The sequence below is a fragment of the Leptonychotes weddellii genome, chromosome 10, assembly GCF_054177405.1.
Source record: "Leptonychotes weddellii isolate Sample4059 chromosome 10, ASM5417740v2, whole genome shotgun sequence".
Classification (NCBI taxonomy): domain Eukaryota; kingdom Metazoa; phylum Chordata; class Mammalia; order Carnivora; family Phocidae; genus Leptonychotes; species Leptonychotes weddellii.
In genome coordinates, this window is record NC_138378.1 from 37,701,602 (window position 1) to 37,724,299 (window position 22,698).

Sequence of the window (22,698 nt, forward strand, 5' to 3'; positions counted from 1 at the left end):
TTTTTTAAAGATTTTATTTATTTATTTGAGAGAGAGAGAGAATGAGAGACAGAGAGCATGAGAGGGAGGAGGGTCAGAGGGAGAAGCAGACTCCCTGCCGAGCAGGGAGCCCGATGCGGGACTCGATCCTGGGACTCCAGGATCATGACCTGAGCCGAAGGCAGTCGTCGCTTAACCAACTGAGCCACCCAGGCGCCCCCCCTCCTTAGATTTTTAAAAGTATTTTCTCCGTATATAAGCATCCTGCCTATGGATCATGGTTTTGTTCCTTTTTCCCCAATCTTCCCATCTTTGTCTTCACTTTTTGAATTTTCCCTCCAGCACAGTGCTAAAGACAAGGAATGACAGCAGCTATCCTGTTTTTCCTTACCTCAAAGGGAAAGATTCAGGTGTCCTGCCGTTAGTGTGATGTTTGCTTTTTGTAGATATCCTTTGTTTATTTCAGGTTCTTGGTTCAGTGTGGATAAGTTATATTTTCCTAGAAATTTATTTATGTTGTCAGAACTTGCAAAACTCTTCCCATGTGGAGATGTCAAAAAATAGGTCTTCTATGTATGATGTGTGGTACAGCCCCCTCCTTGGGATCCTTCAGATATTTTTAATAAACATCTATGACACTGGTTTTATTTATTTTAATTTAGCACAAGTTGTTCATTCTAACCACTTACCTTTTTAATGTCTTCTACATTTGTAGTAAAGTCCCATTTTACATTCTTGAGAGGATTTGTGCCTTTTTCTTTAAGATTTTATTTATTTATTTGACAGAGAATACAAGAGAGGGAATACAAGCAGGGGGAGTGGGAGAGGGAGAAGCAGGCTTCCTGCGGAGCAGGGAGCCCGATGCTGGGCTCGATCCCAGGACCCTGTGATCATGACCCGAGCTGAAGGCAGACGCTTAATGACTGAGCCACCCAGGCACCCTGTGCCTTTTTCTTGATCAATTTTGCTTGGTATCTGTCAACATTACTCATCTTTTCTGAGAATGAAATCCTGGATTTGTTGGATTCATCTATGTACTTATTTGGTTTCAGTTTCATTCATTCCTTCTCATCCGTACTTTCTTCTGACTGGTTTCAGTTTATTTTGTCTTTCATAACTTCTGGAGAAAGATGCTTACTTACAGCTCACTACTTTTCATCTTTTCTGATATATGTATTTAAAGGTACACATTTCCCTGTAAATAATACTTTTGCTACATTCTACAAGGTTTGATGTGTAGTATTTTCATTACCACTCTATTTCCCCTTTTATTGACCTACAAATAAATGCTAAAAGCATACTTTTACAAAATTTCCAAATATATGGAGATTTTCTATTTTTATTCATATTTCCAGTTTAACTAAACTGTGGTCAGATTACCTGCTCTATATAATCTCAATCCTTTGATATTCGCTGACACTTACTCTAAGGCCCCAGATATGGCCAATCTTTAAAAATTTTAAAGCCAAATGTGTATTAGTTGGCTGCAGCATTTTACTTATATATAGTCACAGACAGACCACATTAATTTTGTTCAAAGTTCTAATCATCACTGATTTTTGTCTGCTTAGCTGTCAATTACTGACAGGGGGTGCTAAAAGTCTTTACCATGATTATAGATTTGACCACTTCTTGTAGTTCTGTCAACTTTTGTCTTACGTATTTTGTGACTAAGTTAGTAAGATGCACTCAAAGTTAAAACTGCTGTATCTTTAAGCCGAATTAAACCTTGATCATTATGAAGTGCCCTTTCTCTCGATAATACTTTGTGTCAAAGCCTCTTTTACATACCAATAATACAACACCAGTTTTCTTTTCTTTTTTTCTTTCTGTTTTTTGGTATTAAGTAATCCTATGGCAAGCGCAGGCCTTGAACGCACGAACCCGAGATCAAGAGGCGCACGCTCCACTGACTGGCGCCCCCACACCAGTTTTCTTTTAATAGATTTCCTATAATACATCTTCTATCCTTTTATTTTCAACCTGTCTCCAGTTTACAGAACAAGAGTGGATTTTTTAAATCCAGAATATCTTTCTGTTTTAACTGCAGTATTTAATCAATTTATACTAAATATGAATACTGATATATTTGAGTTTAAATCTATAATCTATTTTGTGCTATTTTCCCATCTGTCCTTTCTTATCTCTTTTGTTTTAAATCATTCCATTTTGCCCCCCTCTACTCTTACAGAATACAGTTTCCATTCTTTAGTAATTACCTTTAAAAAAGAACACGCAGGGTTCACCAAGTTCAAAGTTAAACGAGTCCACCCCTTCCCCTAACTCCATTATCCTTTTTGCCTTCAGTGTTACTGTTCTCATGTATTTAATCCTCTCCCTTTTACAGCCACCACCCCCATGCCAAATGTTACTATTATTCTTTCACATTTGTTTAGAGTGGCCCAAATATTTACCACCCTCTACTCCTTGCTTGTACAGCTTACTCCTTCCATTTGCCATTACTTGCCCTAGAGCATCCTCCAGAATTTCCTTTAGCAAGGCTCTGTCACTAATTACCTGTCTTGGTTTTTGCCTTAAAAGTCATCTGGGTTTTTTGGTTCTTGATGTTTTTACCCCTTTGTTTCCTATATCACTACACTGTCTACATATGGGTGTTTTTTCCTTTTTCAGATGGGAGCCTCATCCATTCCGTAAAACCCTCAGGCATCATCTCGTCCAATACTGGCTCTGGCCCACGATCTCTCCTCGAACCCCAATTAGACACGCTTCTCAGTCTATCCTCCCTAATTCTTAATTGGTCTTAGAAATTTTTCATCTATTTGGTTCTCGAAGATGAAATCTGGACATTTTCTTCTGCTCTTTCAGTTCACTTTTTCTCTTCAATCTGCTGGGTTTTTAATTACAATTATCAAGCTGCTCATGTCTAGAGGTTGTCCCTGCTTCCTTTTTAAAATTTGCGAGGTCGTTTTATAGTTTCCTTTCCTGGTATGTATTTTCGAGCTTGTCTACTACTTGAAGTATAGTAAGAAGCATTGTTCACAATTGGGAGTCAACCCCTCCACGGTCTGGTGTTTTCACAGATCCGTTTCTGCTGGTCCTCATTCACGGCACTCTGCGTTCCTTGGGTTTACCAGGGACTGCTCACTTTCCTGTGAAAATTGCACGCGGGGATTCACTAAGCCTGGAATAAAGGGGCAGTCCTTCGGAGACCTGCTCATCTGCTCCCTTGCAGGATGGCACAGGAGCACTAGAGTAGAACTACTACTCTAAAATAAAGAACTTTAAAATCGGCTGGAGCATTTCCTTCCACTTAGGTCACGGGATCTTCATGAGGTACAGCCTGTGAGTACAAGCTGGGGAATGGGCTTATTTCTGGGTTGCCTTCACCCCGGAGGTGCAGCCCTCTGTGGTTTCAGCTCTCAGGGCAGGCTCTTCCATCATACTGCCCCCTGTGCCCAGGGATACCCCAAAATTCAGAGTTTGCCCCATTTGCCAAATGCCCTCAGGGTTGGGCTTACTGTCCAAGGTCACTCGTTTCACTGAGGTTTTGGCCTCCTCATTATCTTCCAAGAGTAAATAACCTACGTGTCCATCACTAGATGAATGGACAAAGAAGAGGCGGTATACTTTATACGCATACACACACACACACACACACACACACACACTCTCTCACTCACACTAGAATATTACTCAGGCAAAGAAAAGAATGAAATCTTGCCAATTGTGAAAACATGGTCACACCCTGAGGGTGTGAATGAGATAAGCCAGACAGAGAAAAACAAATATCACATGATTTCACTTATAAGTCATAATCTAAAACACAAAAACAAACAATCCACACCAAACCAAACCCAGATTCAGTTACAGAGCACATAGTGGTGGTTACCAGAGGGGAGGGAGGCTGGGAATGGGGGGAGGTGAAATGAGTGAAATGGGTGAAGAGAATCAAGAGGGACTAACTTCCAGTTATAAAATAAATTAAGTCATGGCGATGTAATATACAGCATGGGGAATACAGTCAATAATATTGTACCAACTGTGACAGTGACAGATGGCAACTCAACTTATCGTGTGATCAGTTCTCAGTGTACACAAATCACTGTTGTACACATGAAATAGAATATTGTGTATCAATTACACTACAATAAAAAAGAAAATATCCCAAGCCATTCCATGCTTTTCAGAGGTGCTTTTTATCTGTTACATAGCACCTGCCCTGCACCCCCCCACCCTCCCAGTCAGAAGGCTGGTCCAGACCACCCAATCACCAGAACACAGTGGCCCCCTCACTTCTTGGGGCTACTGACATTTGGCTCTGTTGTGTCAAGAGACACTGAGGTTTGGCATTCCTAGCCAAATGAAATCCTAGCCAACCAAGCTCTTAAAAGAAAAAGGTGAACGTCCCTGCTATGTGACAGCAGGGCTGCTTATGCGGCTAGGGAGACTTCCAAATCCAGACCTGGATAGACATCCATCCCAAGAAGAGGGGAGACTGCAGCGTGTCCCTGCACCACCGACCTGGGCTCTGCACACAGATTCCAGGAGGTGGGAGGATCTCCAGATTAGAAATGTGGGGGTCAGGGCTGAATGTTGGCACCTTTGTTTTTAAGAAATCCCCAACATGCAGTACATTAACCTGGGGGTGGGGATCAGATAACTCAGTCCCCAGATCGAGGCTCTCCCTTCATTTCACGAAGAGGAGCTGTGAAGAGGAGCTGTATTTCCACTCGGATTTGTGGTGGAGGTAGCATTTGCTCATCAGCAACAAAACCTGACCCTCTTTCACGAGCCTTCTGTAAAAGCCCATCTTGGATTAACGAATTCCATGGCCAAATTCTCCCATCTCAGTGACAAAGGGGGAAGGATGGTATGAGTGAGTTATTTCTTGTTAATAGCGATGGTAACTCAAACTTCATTCTGGTTCCTTTTTAAAGTCAGCCATTGTATAATATATTCCGAGCCCTCTGGTCCTGCTGGTGGGAGTATAAATGAGTCCCCACACCTTGGGAAAAACTCTGGCCTCTCTTCTAAAGCTGAGCATATGCCTCCTTGAGGCTTGCAATCCCACTCCTAGGAACGGACCCGAAAGCCATGTGGATAAGTGGTCACCACAGTGAGGGGCAGGACTTTATATTTCATAATATCATGTAATTTCTACCATATTATAACGGGAGCCCCCAATTACAAACAGTCTAAGTACCCATGCAGAGCGAAATGGTCACTGGTGCAAGACTCACAAACCGGAGTACCACGCGACAATGCCAGTGAACCACCACAAGGCGGACAGCACAGAGCACTCCCACCCCCACATCCAGTGAAAGGCCCAAGAGAGCATGGGCCGCATGATTCCATTTCTACCTCAAGTTCAAACACGATGGAGCGAATCTGTTTGCCAGGAACCAGCTACCCCTGGCGATGGGCAGCAGCTGGAGGGGGCAGAAGAGGAACTTGTTGGGGGATAATATTTCTTGATCTGCTGGTTAAACAGGGTGATCAGTTTGTGGCAGTTTACAACTGGGCTGCAGACTCATGACCGAGCACTTTTCTGCGTATGTAGTTTACTTTAGTAAAGAGCTTAAGGGCGCCTGGGTGGCTCAGTTGGTTAAGCGACTGCCTTCGGCTCAGGTCATGATCCTGGAGTCCCGGGATCGAGGCCCGCATCGGGCTCCTTGCTCAGCGAGGAGTCTGCTTCTCCCTCTGACCCTCCCCACCTCATGCTTTCTCTCTCTCTCAAATAAATAAATAAAATCTTTAAAAAAAAAAAAAAAAGAGCTTAAAAACATACATGCCCACTCTGGTGGGAAACTGTATCACCCGGAACTTGGAAGGCGGAACATCTCTGGTTCCCGGAGCATCTGTGGCCCTGTCGCTGCTGCCATCTCCCAGCCCTCTCCCAGGCATCGTGGCCTTGTTCCCACCGAAGAGGCGGGTGGCTGGGGCCAGGGGCCGGGAAGGCAGTCACCTCCTGCCCAGACCTCGCAATCCGTGGCCACACCCACTGTGCTGCCCCACGGACCCACTCTTAAAAATCCAACTGTTCAGAATTAAGTCTCCAACTTCATAAACTCCCAACTTGGGAGGGAAGCAAGTTAACACAGAAAACAGTGGCTGGGCTTCAGAGTCGTAGCTAAAGTTGACCTTTTCATTGTCCCTTGACCCGCCACCGTAAGACTTCCTTAAGGGGGTCAATAATTCATTCTTTAGCACAATTCATCCTTTTCCTCAATCACTGTGACTGCTACTAAATTCTGAAAATTACTATTTCTTTTCCAACTTACTACAAATATCGAGAAGGCAGAAAGAAATGAAAGTGTATTCAACAGAAATAAGGCTACGTCTAATTCCTATTCAGGAGTTGTCTTAATTGAAAAGAAAACAGTTTGGATGTAGTCGGGTGGCACGTTTTAACCGCTGAATGAGAAGTTCCAGAGAAACATATCACCTGGGCTTTGGGCAGAACAAGTGTCTTCACCCTTCCAGGGAAAATGAGTCGTACAGACACTCCCATCACAAAGGGTGAGGAATCGGGATTAACTTTTCATTTCTTTGCCCAAAAGCAAAAGCAGGAAGAGTGGAGGAGAAACACAAGGATGGCGGTAGACCAGGAATGGACCCTTACCAACCAGACTACCTGCCTCACCCACCTTCCCCCGCCTCCCCTGGCCTCCACACACCATGTCCTCCGAGGACAGTGAACTCCGTGCGGGAGGCAGGAGGCTCCTCTCCTCAATTCCTGTGCTCCTCGAAGTCTGACTAAAAGCGAGAATAAAATGCCATCTACAAGAAAAGAATTTTCCTCCTACCACTAAGGAACACTCTTGCTCACTAAACACAAAATCCACCTCTTCTCAGAGAGAGCCAGCACATTGTTCAAAGCAAAAATAACATTTTCTTTCCTGGCGAGCATGTTGTCACTGATACACTCAATTATTCCCCAGCCCCACCTAATGCCCATCAGGCACGGAAGGAGACCGAGGGTGTTCGCTGCGTGTTCTCCTCCTGGCACTGCAAGCAGCTGGGAAGGGCCCAGCCCCAGCCAAGCACCTTGACATGGACAGCGGGCTGTGGAGAGACGAGGAGCGCGGAGATTAATATAACTGGCCTGGAGGGAATCCAAAAATCACTTGGCTTCGTAATATGTTTTTTGTGTTTATATCTGATGCTCTAGGAATCCTGACTACTTCAGGCTAAACAATAACATATGCATAGAACATGAGCACTAGAAAATCCTCTCCCCACTAGCTCGGCAAGGATGGGCACCCACCGTGTGCCAGGCACTATTCCGGGCATTAGGGATACCTCAGGGAAAGAGAACAGACACATCCCTGCATCAGCAGAACGGACAAAGTCAGTCATGTATGCAACATGCCTGGCTGGCGATAATGAAGAGAAAGCGACACAGAGAAGTGGGACAGGGAGCAGGGATGAGGGTGGGGGATCCGCTACGGGCTGTCACTTTAAGTAGGGTAGTCAGGGAGATAACACTTCACCGACCTGAAGAAGATAAGCCATGTGGCCATCTAAGAAACAGTGTCCCATGGACAGCAACAGCAAGTGCAAAGGCCCCGAGGCAAAAGCATGCCTGAGAATCAGAGGAGGCCAGTGTGACTGGAGCAGAGGATACAATGGCAGGAGTGAAGCCAAAGTGAAAGCAGGGCCCTTGGAGGCCACTGTAAAGACTGGCCAAGGAGGGTCTTGAACAGAGAAGTGGTATGACCTGCTCTGGGAACAGACTAGAAGGCAGAGGGTGAGGGCAAAAGCAGGGACACCTCCTCAGAGCTAGTGAAGTAACCCATGAAAGAGAGGAGAGGGGTTTGGACCAGGGTGGTATCAGCGGAAGTGGTGAGAAAGGTTGCATTCTTGCTCTATTTTGAAGGGGGAGGTTTGCTGGTGTACAGGATACAAGAATGAGAAAGCAAGGAATTAAGGATAAACCGAAGTTTGTGGCCTGAAAGACGGGGCCATCTGGCCTCGTTTCATTTTACATGAAGAGGAAACCAAAGCCCAGGAAGGATAAAAGTCAGGTCCAAGCTCACACCATTTACTTCTGGGACTAGAACCCCAACTACCGCTTCTCCCTCTGCTCCCTCCTGCACCTCAGCAGGAGACAATGGTGACGGCTCAGGTCACACCTGGATGCCCTCCAACTCCTCTCTGCTCTCAGATGCCAGAGTAGACAGCGCGCCCTCGGGGACTGCCAACACCAAGCACATAATGAAAACCAGGATAGGATGTTGGTGAATGAGACCCACAGGCCCTGCCCAGAGAGGATGATCAAGTCCATGGCTGCCATGCAAGAAAGCAGACCTGCTGTGCTCACACATTCCCATTCTCCCCAGAAAAATCCCCCAAAGCTAGACTTCTAACGAAAAACTTTAAAAGGTGGCTTAGTTGCTTAATAACATGAGGGTGGCCAAACAGATCTCATGTGCAGGCCAAGTTCAGTCCATGCAGGGCACCATCTTGGAACCAGGCTCAAGACAGCCTAAAACAGACCTGGTCCACTCACACCTTGACCAGGGTTAGGGCCTGGAATTAAAGGTTTCAGCTTAAGATGGTCTTTTATTCCAACTTTTTAGCCAGCAGATGCCATTCATTATCACTATAAATAGCTGATAACTTCCAGAACAATCTTAGTGAACCTCCTGTCCGACCGAAAAGAGAGTAAGCAGCTGCCCATCATTCTGTGTTCTTTGTTAACTTTGGTTTTACCTTACTCTACAAGGAGGACTAAGATAAGCCCACTAGTACAGCCAAGAATTCACAAAGTCTTCCCAAATACTCTCCAGTGATCCTTTCAAAGTTGTATAGAGTATAACAGAGCCCTGCAAATGACCCAGGAAACAACTCATGTGAGCCAAGTATGAAAACACCAAGACACTGCTACGTGTAAGGCTTAAGGACCAGCAGCTGTTCCAATCTTGCCAAAATAATCAAATTTAGAAATTACAAAACTTTCTTCATAAATCAAAGTTGCTTCCCATTGCTAGACAGTGGGATACACATGTCACTCACGGCACTTAAGGGAAACACATTAGATGTGTCTGGTTTTTATTTTATTTTTTTCAAAGATTGTATTTATTTGAGGGAGAGAGCATGCACCTGCACAAGCAGGGGGAGGGAGAGAGGGAGGGGGAGATGCAGACTCCCCCCTGAGCAGGGAGCCCAATGCGGAGGCTCAATCCCAGGACCCTGAGATCATGACCTGAGCTGAAGTTAGATGCTTAACCGACTGAGCCACCCAGGCGCCCCAGATGTGTCTGGTTTTTAGATGTGGGAGTCGGATTGCAGGTTTCAGGAGACTCGTCAGAATCTGTCTGCCTAAGAAAACAGCCTCCTAGAAAGTCCCTTAGTTAATTTTCTATAATGCTGGATAGCCCTCTTGCCCAGGCTCTCCCTTAGAATTAAATATTAACTTTCCCTACAAGCCATATGCCGTCTGCCCAATACCTATTTGGCTTGGTCCGGCTGACCATTCTGATGCTGTTGATAGCAGGTTAAGAATTTCCCCCGGGGTAGGGCCACTATCTGTGCTGCTCCCTCACCCACTTTTTTTCTTGGTATGCAATTTACGATGCACACAAAGAGGCAGAAATCAATGCTTTCCAAGGGTGGTATCTTATTAGGGTGAAGCCCATGAACTGCCACTAGCCAACTGTTAATGAAGTATAAAATGGGCATCTTATATGGTTCAACATGATACTTCTAAATGCTCAAGAACGGAGACTTGAATGTTTAAAGAATTCCAACTACCTTGAACTCTTAAAAAAAAAAAAAAAGAAGAAAAAAAGAATTCCAGCTATCTCTAGATCAGCACTGTCCAGGAGAACTCCTGGTGATAATGGAAACGATCTAAATCTGCACAGCAAACACACAGCTACTGAGCATGTGAAATACGGCTAGTATGACTATGAAACAATTTTTTAATTTTACTTGATTGTACTTGTTTTAAGCTGAAACAGCCCTATGTAGCTACTGTATTGGACAACAGAGTTCTTCACACAAGAAACAGGTCTCACTCATTTATATTTATAGTGTTTGAAGGCCCAGCACACAGGAGACATTTGATAAAGAAATGAAAAATACCTTCTTGCACTGAATACATTTTCAATCGGCTGTGTACCTTTCTTCCTATGAAGCTCTTAATTCTGATCTTCTAGCTCCACGTCCTCCCTTAGGTAGTTACTATCCCAGCAAATGTGGAATTATCAGGCCCTGTGGGTGACATTCAGAAGGCCACGCCCACACTGCCCAGCAGGTGGGCAACAGGAACTGACCTGACCACCACCTGACCTGTTGGGCCTCCATGTTCCCATCCACAGAATGGGAACAACCATACCTATTCTAGAATGGGGCTGCTGCAAGGCCTAGATATGCGTCCAAGTTGTGAACTCTGATTCTCAACAGTCAACCTTAAAAACCAAGCTGAGCTCAGCTTGAGTTGTCCAATGAAGTAGGAGGCTAACTAGCAAGAATATTAACAGGTATGGCGGTCTACCTCACTTGGTCAACATTTATCATGTTACAGGCCAGGCCTTAACTACTACTGTAGGGCCTGGATGTAAAGCTGGATAGCAGTCTCTGCCTTCCTAATTCTGACTAACCATTATTTTTTCCCTCCCAAAACAAGATTTTAGCAAACAAAAATCCACAGTCTTGAAAGAACTTGAGTCCCTGCCTAAGTGTCATTCATTAGTAAAAGTTCCCAGAGAATAAGAAGAGTCTGGGGTCCTGACACTTTTAAAAGGTGTCCCTATTACATAATAAGCCAATATTCCACTTAAACCATTTCCAATCAACCACTTCGACAGAATTTGGTACTGTATAATTATTGCAGCCTGTTAACTTAGGAATCGTTTCAGCAAAGAGCTTAATTGCTCCAATGTGACTCAATCATTCAGGACTTATCTAAAACTCTCCAATCACCAAAAAATATTCATGCACCAAGGTACCAACACTAACTTATCTCTTTACAGATGTTCAAAGGCTGATTCCTAACTATGAAAGAAAGGAGTCTTGTTACAGCATGGTGCCTACAGCTCTACCCACTGAACATCCTCTGTTTCCAAACCCCAAGACACCTTTCTTGTCCCTATCCCAGCCGCCCTGCAAGCCACGTGTGCATTGCTCCAGGTAAAGGGAAAACAGCCTAGTGGGAGGTATGCCTCCACTTTTCCTCCTTTGCGTAAATAGATAGGGAAATGGCATCTCCAGGACCTTAGAACCGGAAACTTCTTTCTGGAAAGGAAACAGGTTGGCAGCCCATGGTGGGGCTGACCTTTAGAAAGTTCATAAAGTAATTGAGACATCACCATCGTAAGCAGCATGCTGCAGGATCACCAAGACTTCTCTGGTGTCAGATTAAGAGGAAGTTAAGAAGAGCAAGCACAGAAGGAAAGTGTAAGGAGGGAGGTAGAGTCAATAGGAGAATGCTTCCCAACTGCGTAGGGCGGGTGTAAAACGTGCAGCTGTCCCTCCTGAGAGTGCTGGAAAGAAGACCTGGGTCTCCAGAAACACTCAGCAGTCAGAATTCTAAAGCGATCTCTAGTTCAGGATGTTGAGGCCCTGGTGGTCTCACTTCCCCAAACTCCAAAAAATACCATCCAGATGCCCCCACGCTGCAGGTTCCAGCACAGTAAGCAAGCAGTGAGGTGGGAGGTTCCCAAGCACCCTTCAAAGTTTCATTTCCTTGGTGCTTCCCAGTCTCTGCTGACCTCCGACCTCCAGGAGTTATTGCCAAACTGCCTTCTGTTTGCACAAGGTCCTAGTTTTTCCCAGCTCTTGCTGGGGAGGTTGCCCTGACCGTACTGTGAGTGGGTGGTATATCTCCAGGTTACAGATAAGTAAACCCAGGTTCAGAGAGGTTAAGGGACTTGAGCAGAGGGTCTGTAAGTGAGGGCTGGGAGTGGAATCCAGACCTTGGGACTTCTGTGAGCCCTCCGCCTGCGGTAGGCGGACTGGAGGCAGAACCAGACTCCACCTCCCTCTCATGCCCCTCAAGCCCCTAAAAACTCATCCCAGCAGTACCAAGCAACACTTGTTGGCTATTCCCTACGCGTGCTGGGTCTTCACCGCTTTTCTCTTAAGTAAAAATGATTGGCAGCCCCGTTTTTCAGACGGGAAAGCGGACACCCGGAGTGAGACAGCTTGGCCCAGGTCACCCTGAACGCTGCCGGGATTTCAGAAGCCCACTCCCTTAACCGTTACACCACAATGAGCTATCCTTTATTATCTGTAATCTGGGGAAGGGTCCCCGACGCTTCCCGGACGCCCTACTAGAAGCGCACACCCCAGCCCGTCCTCCCTCACCCAGGGCACGGACTGGGGAGCCCGGCGGGCCGGGGACGGCGCCAGGCCGGGTGCCAGCGCGCTTGGCCGCCCGGGCCGGAGGTGCCCGCTTCCGCCTGGGCCTGGCACCGCTGGCCCATTCATCGTGGCGCGGGCGGGGCGGACCGGGCAGGGCCCGGGTGGCCCCATCACCCCGCTGGGCGCCTCGCGCCGGGCTCCGCGCTGCCGGGCCGGGGAAACGGTGCCCCCGGCCCCGCCGCCAGGGGGAGCAGGGAGCCGCCGCCCGCGCTCGGGGAAGTTGCCACCCCGGCCGCCCCGGCGTCCGGACCCCGGACGGTCCCGGTCCTTGCACGGCGTTCCCCGCAGCCCCGAGTCCCAGGCCCGCCTTGTCGGGGGCCGCCCGCCCCCCCGGAAGCGCCTCCAGGCCGCAGCCCTCAGGCGGGAGTGCTCGGCCCGCGGGCCCCCCATTCAATCCCGCCCTCCTCCCCCCCGGCCGGCCCCCGCCGCCTTCCGCCCGCCCCCCCATCCCTCCAGCCCGGACTCCAGCCCGGCAACGTCATCCGGCCGCTTCCCGAAACTTAACCCCTTCCTCCGCCAGCTGTGCGCCGCCCCGCCCCGCAGCCAACTTTCTTAGCCCAACTTCGGAGCGTGCGGGCCGGTCCGACGGCCCGCAGGGAGGGAGGGGTCGCCACGTCGCACTGCCGGGCCGCCGCAGGTTTCCCCCCACCAGGACGGCGAGGGGCGTAAGGTCCACACCGCGGGGCGCGCTCGGCCGCCGCCCCTGCACGGGGTTCCCCCGGCACACGCCCCCCGGGGTCCGACCCGACCCCGAGGGTCGGCGGCCGCAGCGACGGCAGGCGACGGGCGGCGCCGCCGGGGGAGGGGCCGCCAGTGAGACGTGTCACTCGCGGCGCTGCCGGCTCCGGCCCTGGCGCCCCGACGGCCCGGCCCGCGCGCCGCCGCCGCTGCAGGGCCCGGCCAAGTTTCCTACCTGCAGCCGGAGACGCGGGAGGGAGAGCGAAAGGGCAGGAGCCGCCGCCGCCGCGGAACCGGGAGAGAGGAGCCGGCCGAGCCGCCGCCGAGAAGCCGCCCCCGAGCAGCTGCAGGCGCCGCGACCCCGACGCCGTCCGCCCCGTCCGCCGTCCGCTCCGGCCGCTCGCTGGCTGCGTGCGCGCGTGTGGAGTCGTGGCACTTTCTGCCTCGGAGCTGGCGAACGGCCCCCTCCACTGGGATCACCGCCTCCTGCCTTCCCCACCCGGGCCAGCCATTCATCGAGCCGCCTCTCCCCATTGGCCCGCGCCCCGCCACTCCGTGGGTCGCTGGCCAGTCAGAGCGCAGGCGGCCGAGCCGCGGCGGCGGCCATTGGGCAAAGAGGAGGGTCTCCGCCTCGACCAATGGGAGAGGGGAGGAGCTGCGGGGAGCCGCGGGGGCGGGGCCGGGGAGGGGCGGGGTCGCGCGGTGCGGCGCTCGGCCCAGCGCGGGGGCGGGGCGGGGCCGAAACGCCCAGCCAAAGGCGGAGGGTGGGGGGCCCGCCGGTCAGCCCCGCCCACTCCAGGCCCGCCGCGCCTCTCGCAGTCACTGCCTAGGGGCCGGCTTTGCCCAGGCAGGCTGCGGAAGGTTCGAATCCTGACGGTGCGAAGCCTGCGCCCCTGAATCTCGGCAGGCCGAGGTGGCGGTGGGTGTCACTCTGAGCGCGGTTGCGCAACCCGCCAACAGCCGGGAGGAGTGCCTTATTTAAACCCACTAACTTCCCCCAAGCAGCGGCACCTCCAGGCCCAGGGTGTGAGGACGAGTTCTGCTGGTGGTCAGCCCCAAGAGGACGAGCTGTAATCTTCAGAGATGGCATTCAGTACCAGAAAGGATTTTCTTGAGCAAATGGAGGAATTGGGATCGAAAGACCAGAAGGTGCATAAGGAGTCGAGGGTGGATGTGATTGCACCCATTTTTAGGGGTGGTACAACTGAGTACAGTCTATTTGAGTTACTCCTACAAAGCATGGCGGGCACAGCAATAAATGTAATCCACCCTATGGTGTTTTACTCCGTGTAAGGAAGAGGGTGAGAAGGTCTGACCCAAGCAAACTCACCCGTTTCCCGGAAAACTGAGCAAATAGTACTTCATAATATGGTCTCCTCCCCTCAATATAAGCTAACTACTGTCCCTTCATAACCAAATAAGTCTTTCAATTAAGGTAATTTTAGGCCTGGTTTTTAACCATTATATCGGGGTCTCTTAAGGCCAACTCTTTGAACTTGAGCCAAAGCCAGCTTCTTTCAAATTAAGGTTTACAAAAAGCCAAAAGGGCTGCTGCAGCCTAATCTGCTCCACACCACTTCCCGGGTCCCTGTGGCTGCAGAATCCTGTTCCTAATATCTATTTATTGGACAATTTCACATTACCACCCCCCCATCACTGTACTAGTTGTTGTTAGAAAGATGTGGAAAATACAAGCTGTGGTGAGGGAGTTGAGGAGTTGAGTTGAAGTTAAACTGTTCATTCCTATTTTTAATCTCAGCAGTTCCTTAACACATTAATGATTAATCAATGGGAATTAACCAGGATTAACTTTCAACACCCAGTCTTTTCCCAGTGGTGAGCCTCCACTTGAAAGAAAAATCCAGAATCTCAGCCTCTGGCTGGCATATCAACTAGTTCTAATTGACCATGGGTAAACCAGTTAATTTCTCTGACATGGGTGTACCCCTCTAGGACGATCTGGGTTTTAGAGAGGAAATTCATTCGTTCTTCATTCATTCATTCATTCACTGGTGTTTGTTGAGTGCCTGGTATTCACTAGCAGGCTGGGCAAGCAGCCTAGAGTGATACACAGACCCAGTAAAGACTCAACTGCCCTTAAGGACCTTGCTGTGGGCAGAGACCCTCATCTTATTCACTGTTTAGGTTTTCCCAGAAGCAGATCCTGACAGGGGGTTTGGGATTCAAGTGACTCATTTGGTGGGGGTGATCACAGGACACATTGGTAGAGAAGTAGAATGGGAGGGAGCTGTATCAGGCAAGTAACACAATATCAAGCAAATGACTGGTGTGGGCAACCAGGCTCAGTATTACTTGGCCTGTTGGGAAACCGTGTGGAACACATCCCAGACATGTCCTACCTGAGGGGTGAGGAGGTGGGTTATTATCCCCCATCCCCACTCCTCATTGACTGAGGGCTTCCTCTGAGAGGACTTTAACTAGTCCCATGCCCTGTCAGCAAGAGAAAGCCTTCTGGCAGAGAAAAGCATCTGCTCACCACAAAAACCCTTGGCAGAAGGATACGTGCCTGAAGGGTCTGGAGGGGTCATGGTCGTATCTTCTAGGCAAATGTGACCCAGAGCCTGACACAACACCTACACAGAGTAGAGGCTCAGTAAATGCATGTTCTGTAAATACGTTAAATGAATTACAGAATGGCAAAGTTCCTAGGCATGAGGGGTACTTACAAAAAAGGGGCTCTCTGTTCCCTCCCACAATCTAACGTTTGGTTTGGCCTCAACACAATGTATGTTTCAGTATGGAGATGTGGCCTGGCCTGAGCCTTTGCCTTTCCTCCCTCCCTGCTCCTTGTCCTCCCTCCACTAGGCTCTGTTAGGCCCAGGGCAGCGCCCCCCCAACCCGCTGCCTGGCCTGACCTGACTCTCACAGCCACTGCTGTGCCCACAGACCCCCATCCTCGGTCCTGCTCAGCTTCATCAACGAGTTTAGGCCTTGCACTCTCCCAAGGTGTGTCTGGGAAAAACAGGAACTACCCCAAGATTAGGTGGACAGGGGTGACTGTGGGGAGATGGAGGGGCATAGTGGGTTTTAGTTGTGTGTTAAAAACAAATAGAATGTTCTTAATAGGAAACCCTAAATATACAAGAAGAATTACCTAGTATGGTCCATTCACTCATGATGGTGCTTTGCTTTCTATTACTAAATCACAGATAGTAAAAGAGTAGACAGAAGAGATGAGAATATCTTACAGTGTAAAAAGAACTTTTGCTTTATCAACAGCTATGAAAGGGTGATAAATGACACACAGAATAGAATGTCACATGGAAACAAAGCCATTGTAACAATATCTAACGTTTTTACATCTTGTCATGTACCAGGTGCTGTTTGAAATGCCCTACATGCAGGTAAAATTATTTAACCCTCAGAACAACTCAGTATAGGGGGTACAGTTATTATCTCCATTATAGGGATGAAGAATTGAGGCACAAGGAGGTTGAGCAACCTGGTCAATGTCTCAGGGCTAGTTAGAGGAGGAGAGTTGGGCTTCAGGGTCCGCGGGTCCACGCAGGAACTGCTGCACTTGGTGCCACATACTGAAAGGCATGCTGTGTGGGGGGTGGTGGTGACTTCAGGGAGAGGTTTGTGATCCATGACAGCTGACATCACTCCCTTGGCACTCTCTTTCTGGTGGTAGTGATGCTTAGCTTGGTTGGGGACCCACTAGGTTGGGAAACCATTGTAATAGCTCCAGTGACGAGGGCTTGGGAATGGGGCGGTGGCAGGAGAGGGAGGTGCAATGATATTTTATGAGAGGCAATTAGGGGGTGAAGTAGGTGAGGGTTCGTGACCATGGGGTGTGAGGTACAGGGATCTACCACCTGTGAGCCCCTGTTCCCAGCCTGAGTGACACCACTGGGGCAGGACCCATAGGAGAATGAATATGTAGGGGACAGGAATTGGGGAGGATGTTGCATGTTTATTGACATGTAGAATTTGAGAAGCCTGAGGGAAGTCCAGGTGGAGAGACTGTTTCTGTGAAGTTCAGACACTGAGGCCAGTGTGGGTAACACAGACTGGAAAGCTAAGCACATGAGTGGGGGTTTGAACCTTCAGGACAGAGATGACCACACACAGCATATAGAGCTGCGAGCTGCATGTGGATGGGGACAAGAGAAAGCCAGTACTGGAGCCCTGGACAGAGAAAGGAAAACCCACAAAAGAATCTGTATCGATCAGCTATTGCTGCATAACAAACCACTGCAAAACTCAGTGGCTTAAAACAAGGCTTGAGGCTTGGCTGATCTTGGCTGGCCCCCACATGGGTCTTTGGGTGGGCTGGAGTTCACCTCAACTCAGTACCTACTATGTGTCAGTCACTGTTCTAGGTGATGGTGAGACAGCCAGGAACAAGGCAAAGGGTTTCCTTTGGTGGAGCTCACATTCTAGCGAGAGACGGAAAGTAGACAAAGTCAACCGATAAATAAACAAGATGAATTAAAATGGTGCAGAGGGCTACAAGGAAGAGAACAACCTCTAGCTATGGAGAAGGGCAGGGATCTAGGAATGGGGAGGGCCGTGGGTGTCAAGAACATGATCAGAGGAAACCTCTCTGGGGAGGTGATGGTTGAGTTGACACTTGAACATGAGAAAAAGCTGATCTTGTCTTGGAAAGAAGGATAAGAAGAATCAGCAAAAAAAAATTCCTGCAGTGGGGAGGAGCTTAGCAGGTGGCTCAGGGAATAGGAAGAAAGGCAAGGGATGAGCAAGGCAGGAAGGTACCTAGGTCCCACATTCCCGAGAAGGTATTGGGCAGCCAATGGGGTTGGGGAGCTTTAGGCAGGAAAGTCTTGCAATCTGATCTTCATTAAAAAAAAAAACAACATTAACATTAGTTAAGATAGTGGAATCGTGGATCCCCAGACCAGCTGGGAGGCTTTTGCAACATTCCAGACAAGATAAGACTGTTACACTGGTAAATATTTAACATTTGGCTCTGGAGGTAGGGGTGGAGGAGGTATTCCTAATTTGCAGCAATTATCAATTTCCATGGTGTCAATACTCCCATCATAGCTGATTTCAGGCTAAGTCACTGAACACAAAGGTGGGAAGAAATTTGCAGTAATATGCCATTATATACCATGGAGATAATCTCGTAAATAATCTCAAGGGCATATGTAATAGTAAAATGTAGTGAAATAATTGGAAAGAGATGATGTTGAGTATTTATTACTTTTGTTTTTCATACAATGTTTCTTTTTTAAATTTTTTTTATTTCTTTAAAGATTTTATTTATTTATTTGAGAGAGAGAGAGCATGAGTGGGGGTAGGGGCAGAAAGAGAGGGAGAAGCAGACTTCCCACTGACCAGGGAACCTGACGAGAGGCTGGATCCAGGGACCCTGGGATCATGACCTGAGCCAAAGGCCGATGCCCAACCAACTGAGCCACCCAGGCACCCCTCATACAATCTATTTCATTGTAAGTTTATATCATTAAATTTTTAATAATCATTGTGTTTAATGAACTGCTTGAAAAATTCTTAAAAACGTAACAATCAGCTGTCATGAGCCAGCTGGCTCTTCCACACCACTGAATATAATAGTCGTCTGGACCAGAGTGGAGGGTGTGTGTGTGTGTGTGTGTGTGTGTGTGTGTGAGAGAGAGAGAGAGAGAGAGAGAGAGAAAGAGAGGGAGAAAGAGAGAGAGACCCAACAGGATGTGAAATTATACATGTTTGTGTTGACATTTCTGCACACATCTTGTTCCTTGTCTCAACTTCAGACTCATTGGGGTTGGTAGCTCCATCTGATGCATCATCATGTTCCCTGAACACCTAGCCCACTGCCTTGATTCGGGTACAGACTCACCTTAGGTTGGGTCTCCCCAGAAGAAGACATTGAGGACAAAAAGATTTAAGTGAAGGCAGTTTTTCTTCAAAAGGTGATCCCCGGAATCACCAGGAAGGGAGAAGAGAAATGAGACCAGAAGAGAAGACTGCCGATGAGCAGTGTGTCTTCAGCAAGTTACCTCTGTAGGCAAATGAAGCCTCATTCCATGAAGGAACTCTGGGCGACGGTATGGAATATGTCTCAGCATCACCCAACTGAAAAGCCAGGAAGCTTGGGTACTTACTCACTAACACCCCTCCATCACTGGTTGGAGGCTGCTTCTGGTATTTCCAGCCCACACCACAGACAGAGCCCCAAGGAAGAAGATTGCTATTGAGACACACAGGAATGGCGGACCGGATATCAACAGGCCACCAACAGTGTTGCTCCGAAACTCATGAACACTTCTTGAATGAATGAACAAATGAATGAACGAATGTAGGGCCCTTTGAGCTCCTTCAAACACAAATTTAAGATCTAGAAGTTTTAAAAGAGAATGCAGCTCCTTCTACTCCACAGGCAGCACATTTATACTTTTGCAAAATCTAGAGCAGAAGCCCTGTGATATCCCAGACGGTTTAAGTTTTGCAGTAGTGCCACTTAAAATCAGAGTAATTTTATTATACCCTTGAAGAAAAATCTCTATAGACAGATTATAACAAGTGTCAAAAGGAAAATAAAATTTCTGCAAAGAAATTGGACGGTAAGCATGAACCTAAATTACCAATTTTTTATGGTTGCTGGTGGTAGTAATGGGTAACTTGGGTAAGAACATTTGGTTTTGTGTGGGTGACACTGGAAGTGAGCTCAGAGTTAGGAGTCTTGCAAAAATGAGGACTGACCCAGTGGCTGACTGTGAATCCCCAAAGAAAGCAAGGGGGGAAAAATGGATGATGTCTATCTGGCACTTTTACTATTTCTAAAGTGCTTTGCAGATGATCCTTACCAGAACCAGGAGAGGGAAGTATTATTATTGTACCCTCAGTAGCAGATGAGGCAGGTGACTTCACACTTATGACAAAGTTAAATAAGCCTCGGAGACTCCAAAAATGGCACCTTTCCATAATACACCCCTCTGGGTTCTGAAATCACACTCCTCCATCTCAGACGGGAAGTACCAGTCATGAATAACGTATTGTGGTCCTGAGGTCAGCTTAGAGGGCTAGCTGCCTCTCGCTGGACCTCCTGGGACAAAGTCTGAGAGCCACTGAGTTAGAAGCACAATGGGGCTTCGTTTTTCCAGCCCTGAGCAGAAAGCATCCTTCACTAGCCTACCTAGTTAGACATCTTGACTCTTCTCTATGATTACCAGCAATGAAGAACTCAGGGCTCCAGAACTTTGTCTCCCATTCCTGATTGACTTCTTTCATTCGATAAGTATTTATGGAGCGTTGCCACACGCTAGAGTCTATGCTAGGTGCTGAGAATTCAGCAGAGAACGAGCCCATAGGACCCTATGCTCAGTGAGCTTACAGTCTGGCAGAGATGGGGGCAGGCAATCAATAATTCATTAGACTAAGTTTCAGCTTGTGGTAAGTGCTCCAAAGTAAATAGAGTGAAACGGTATATAGGAACTGTGAACGACCTGTCTTCTTTTTTGCTCTTTTTCTTTCCAATCCATCCTGCTCACTTTTAGCAAACTTAACCTTCACAAATGACTACTCCCAGCCTGTCTTGCCTCCCCCTTGGGAGCCCAAACGAGATCATTCCCACTGCATCAAATCTTCATTTCTCTGCCTGACTTTTGTGGAATTCCACAGCCCGGTGCCCCCCTCGCTTCACCGAGCTCTGCCTCTCCCTGTCTGTGCCCACCCTGTGCCTCTGCCCAGAGCAGTCTCTCCCCAGCTTTATTTTATTTTATTTTTTTAAAGATTTTATTTATTTATTTGACAGGGAGAGAGAGAGCAGCAACACAAGCAGCGGGAGTGGGAGAGGAAGATGCAGGCTTCCCGCTGAGCAGGGAGCCCGAGATGCGGGACTCAATCCCAGGACCCTGGGATCATGACCTGAGCCAAAGGCAGACGCCGCTTAACAACTGAGCCACCCAGGCGCCCCAGGCTCTCCCCAGTTTTAATCATTCCCTCCCACTCCGCCTTCCAAGAGCTGCCTTGGGTCATTCATTCCAGAATCAGGCGCTAAGTTTGCCAGGTACCCTCTTGGTGGTGGAGGTGCAAAGCTGGATCAGACTTGCTCTCTCTCTCCCCTTGTAGAGCCCACAGAGCAGCTTCCTCCGCAAAACCTCTGAATGCATTTTTTCCCCCATTTTACCAGCTCCATGTAGAGACCGTTCTGACACGACTGGGCACCAGAGTTCACTGGCAAAATCTGTGTACAGGAATGATGACTCCTCAAAATGATAAAAATTTACGAGAGGTCTGAGTCATATGTTTCCGTTCTGAATTCCCTGTGATTTTGGAAGGCCTTTCTTCTATCTTAAATCACTCCTACCTCACCGTGTACTCATTTCTTAAAGCCTTACTCTTCCTGGCTCTAGGGCAGAATTAAGGCACCCGCTCAATGCCCAGTGTCTGCTAAGTGTTCACAGAGTGCATGGTTGATTAGTAAGTGCCTGGCACTTAAAAATCGTTATTCTAGACCCTCCTCCGGGTTCTTCCCTCCAGACTTAAAAAGTGCAGCTGCTTCAACCTTTCTTCCACGTCTTTTTCCAACCACTTAATCATCGTGTGGCTCTTCTCAAACTCTGTTAATCAGCTTTTTTTTTTTTTTAATCATTAGTAAGAGTTTTGAAGAAGGTCTTTAACCAGAAGCAAAAAAAATGTATAATAAAATCAGAAAGAGCCCGCTAGGGCTGTTGGGTTCAGTTCTCTGCTTTGGCTTGGCAGGCCCCGCAACGGGCTCATAGATCAAGCCGACTGGCTCGCCCGGCACAACCGCCCAGCCTCCAGTCTGAATGTGCACTGCAGAAAAATTAGATTTGGTGGGATGAGAACATTGCCTGTAGCTCCGTTGACACGCTTCTTCAGACTGCTAATGGTCACTGTGGTCAGAAAAATCCAGGCCTGGTCGGAAACTCGTGAGCCAGCTTAAATCAGACAACTTTTGTTTCTTCTTCTAGTGTCATTTTACTGTGAGTCCATGGATTCTTGTAGTGTTTAGGGGCCGTCTGTGGTCTGGTGTGTGTGTGTGAGAGAGAGAGAGAGTGCACTGAACTCAGACTAATTCATACTAAGGTTTTACTGACTTACCATGCAATGTCTGTTAGACATTTGCACCAAACTGCCTCTAAAGACAGGGGAGAGTGAAGGTGGTTATTGCAGATGGGGGGCTCTGGGCTCTAAACCATCTGTATCAGGAAGGCATTCAGGTTTGCATTAATATCCATGTAATTTTTTTTTAAAGATTTTATTTATTTATTTGACAGAGAGAGAGGGAACACAAGCAGGGGGAGTAGGTGGGGGAGAAGCAGGCTTCTCGCCAAGTAGGGAGCCCGATGCGGGGCTCAATCCCAGGACCCTGGGATCATGACCTGAGCTGAAGGCAGACGCTTAACGACTGAGCCACCCAGGCACCCAATATCCATGTAATTTTTGCATTCTTCTCCAAAATATATCCATAAGGACAGACTTTCTAAAAATGGAAATCATTGTATTGTTATTTTTATCAGAGTGATATATATATGAATGCCATACATGATGCAGATAATATAGGAAAAAGTACCATGAAAAATCTAAAAAATCACCTGAAGCCCCAGCCTCATAGGTAACATTTTTTTACTTTTTTCCTTCTACACTATTTTCTATTTATAAATATATGTTGTTTGTTTTCATATAAGCTTTTAAAAGCACTGTGTAAAAAGATTCTGGCTATTTATCTGGTGGCATGGGGATCCATGGCACTGGGGA

General features: G+C 47.9%; 1 protein-coding gene across 1 annotated transcript in view; it reads right to left on the bottom strand.

Annotated features, from left to right (window-relative positions):
• RRBP1 (ribosome binding protein 1) overlaps nucleotides 1-13,462 on the bottom strand; it is a 62,601-nt gene extending 49,139 nt beyond the window's left edge. The window contains exon 1 of the mRNA XM_081832294.1: nucleotides 13,223-13,462. The gene's annotated coding sequence lies outside the window, so the exon portion shown is untranslated. The remainder of the gene's footprint in view (nucleotides 1-13,222) is intronic.
• Between the last annotated feature and the right edge of the window lie 9,236 nt (nucleotides 13,463-22,698).